A 3094-nucleotide genomic window follows, 5' to 3' on the forward strand; every position below is an offset into this window, starting at 1 on the left:
GAGCTCCGGCTGATGGACCCGGGCGGGGCGGGGGGCCTCTGCGCCCCTTCCCCTGACCGGATGTCAGCACCTTTCCAGGCCCCCCCCAGCCACCTCCTCCACCAGACGCTGTGACCTGGTGAGTGAAGCTCCCCGAGTCCATGAGCTGCTCTGGCACATGCGTCAAACCCAAGGGGCCCGTGGGAACCTCCTACCTCTGTAGCCCAGGTGACAGCCTGGACGTGTGCCTGGCGGCTGTGGAAGGGGGGAGGGTCCCGCAGGACAGAGCCCTTGACCTGAGGGGCCTGCCACTGTCTGGGCAATAGTGCCAGGATGGTGCCGGCCTGCAGGACACCCGGCTGGTGGCAGACACCTGCTCGACGTGGCGACTCCACAGGAGTCAGTGCCGACCCCTGCCCTGACGCCCATCTCCCAGCAGGCCCCTCGCCAGCACTTCACCTTCACCCCCTTAGTAACCGCCTGCCTGGGCTTGGAGGCCAGCGTGGCCACGGGGCCATGAGCTGCCATCACCTGCTCTCATCAACCCTCACCCTGCAGCCTGGCCATGGGCTCAACGTCCCAGCCGTTGCTGCCCCCAGCTGCCCGTCTCCCCGCTCACCCACCCCAGCTCCAGACGGCCTCGACTCCAGGGGTTCCCACTGGGGTCTCGTTTGGGTGTCATGGTTCCCCAGATCCACCCATTCCTGCCTCCTGGGACTTCTCCAGGTGTCTGGGGGGAGCCAGCGTCAGCCAGGAGTCTGGGCAGGATGCAGAGGATGGCACCGGGGTGCCCTGGCCAGGGGAGACCGGCCCCCAAAGCCCACTCCCTCTTCTGCCATCTGAAAAGGTGTCTCGGCTTCAGCAGAGAAGGGGCTGGGCCACCCCTGCTGCCACTCAGGAACACACCCCAGCTGGCATTGTCGAGGTCCCATCCCCGCCCAGCTCGGGGAGGTAGTCAGTGGCCAAAGAAGTGGCAGGCGCTGAGCCTGCACAGAGGCGGCTTCATCTCTCACCCCGATCAGAGGCGCAGCCCCCCGCGGCCAGTGTTCACTTTCAGCCTCTCTGTGGGTTAGGGTTAGGGTTGGGGGCCCTGCACCCCCTCCAGGATGGGGCCCTCCCCTCTTCGCAGGCGCCCTCCCCTGCAGCCATCAGTGCTGTGGGAGAGAGGTGGCTGGGGGAAGGGTCGTGCCTGGGGAGGGAGCGAGTGGGGAGTGTGAACCCCCGGAGCCCCTCCGAGGGCAGCCCCGTGGTAGCTGCCTGTCCTGGGCAGAATCGAGTGCCCCCCACATTCTCCTGTTGAGTCCTGAGTCCCACTTGACTGTGTTTGGAGGTGGGGCCTGTGGGCGCAATAGGGGTTAAATAAGGTCAGCAGGTGGGCCGAGGTCAGTGGGATTGGTGGCCTCATAAGAGGAGGACGTGACACCAGGGACCGCTCCCTCTGCTGCATGTGGACAGAGACGGACGGGCCACCTGCGACCCGGGGGGAGAGCGCTCACCAGCACCCCAGCACCCCCTGGCCCCTTTGTCTTGGACTTCCGGCCTCCAACCATGAAAAACAAATGTCTCTTGAAGCCACGCAGCCCAATACTCTATGACAGCCCGAGCTGACTGAGGCACCGTCCCTGAGGCCAGTAGCCACGCCAGGGGCCTCGGGCACTGAGTCCTCCTCAAGACTGAGCTCCCACCTTGGACATTGCAGGCGGAACAGGCCCCGCCCTCTCCTGCCACTGCCTGGTCGGGGCCGCCCACGCCCCTCCTCCAGCTCGCCTTGTTTTTCTTGTGTCCCTGTTGTCCCCACGCGTTCCACTTTGGGCCCATTCTCTGCACTTGCTCCTTGGGGAGCCTGGGCCGGTTCCTCAGGGAGCTGCGGGGCGGGGGGTGGGTCTCAGGGGTCGTGCCCGGCACCCGGATATCAGTGACCTTCTGAGGAAGTTTGCGCTGCGCTGGGAGTTCTCAGGCCGGGCGGAAGCCCCCGCTGGCCCCGCTTCCTGCTGCCCGAGGTCGCGGACCTGGACGCCTCCGGCCGTGGTTCCTGCCGGGACAGAGGGCGCGGGCTCCGGGCTTCCGGTTCTGCTCTCCTGGTGGCTCCGCGTGTGCGTGGGGCGTCAGCCCTGTGCCACCTCCTTCTCGAATCCCGGGAGTTAGGATGTTTTAATGACTTAGAGCCACAACCACCTTAGGCTCAGGCTGCGGCGGTTAGGAGCTGCCGTTTGGGCAAAATTAAGGGGAAAATACACTTACAGATCACGTCGGCTTCTCAGGCCTGTGGCTGTATCGCATCGAGAAAAGTTAAAACAACACCTCCTCCCTACCCACGGCCTCCCCGGCATGGGGGCGTCTTCAAAACTTTTCGGTCCTCGGACACCTCTGGCCACCTGGTGAAGCCTGGGGAGCCCGCCTCAGAAAATGCTTTCTAAATGCATAAAATAAGATACAGCAAATTGTGAAGAAAAGCGGTTATACGGACACACACTTTCAGAATAATAACAGGTCTCATTCGTTGCAGAGTGATAAATGAGCTTTCCCGTTAATAAATTAGTCACATCTAGGGGCAGGTCTGGTGACCCCTGAGGTGACCGGGTGGGAGAAGACGCGGACGCTCCCCGAGGTCCTTCCCGAGCGTTCACAGTTTGGGGGCACGAAATTTAGGGTAGGGGCACCGAGAATGAAGATGTGGCTTCCTCCCATCGAGTTCGCAGACACCCTGAATTCTGTTCTGGGGTCCCCACTTGGGGACAGGGCGGTGGCGATGCCGTGGGTGGCCGGGGACACTCAGCTCCCCACTCTCCCTCCCACACGCTCCCAGCCGGCCACCTGAGAAAGTGTGTCGTCCCCCGTTCCTCCCGCTCTATATCCGTGTCCCCCTGGGCTCGTCCCTCCCCTGGCCGTGTCCCTCCTCCTTGGGGACCTTCGCGTGCCAAGGACAGCTCCACCGCACGCTCGCGTTTGGATGGCGACTTGACGGGACACACGCTTCTAGCTCCAAAGCGCTTTTCCCCGGCTCCCGAAACCTCTCGCTGCCCTGTCCCCATGGGGCTGCTGTGGAGACACAGGGGGCCAACCCAACTGCTGCCTTTCGGTGCAGGACCCTCTCTCTCCCTCTCTCTCTCTCTCT

Source organism: Pteropus alecto, unplaced genomic scaffold (assembly GCF_000325575.1).
Source record: "Pteropus alecto unplaced genomic scaffold, ASM32557v1 scaffold8, whole genome shotgun sequence".
NCBI lineage: Eukaryota > Metazoa > Chordata > Mammalia > Chiroptera > Pteropodidae > Pteropus > Pteropus alecto.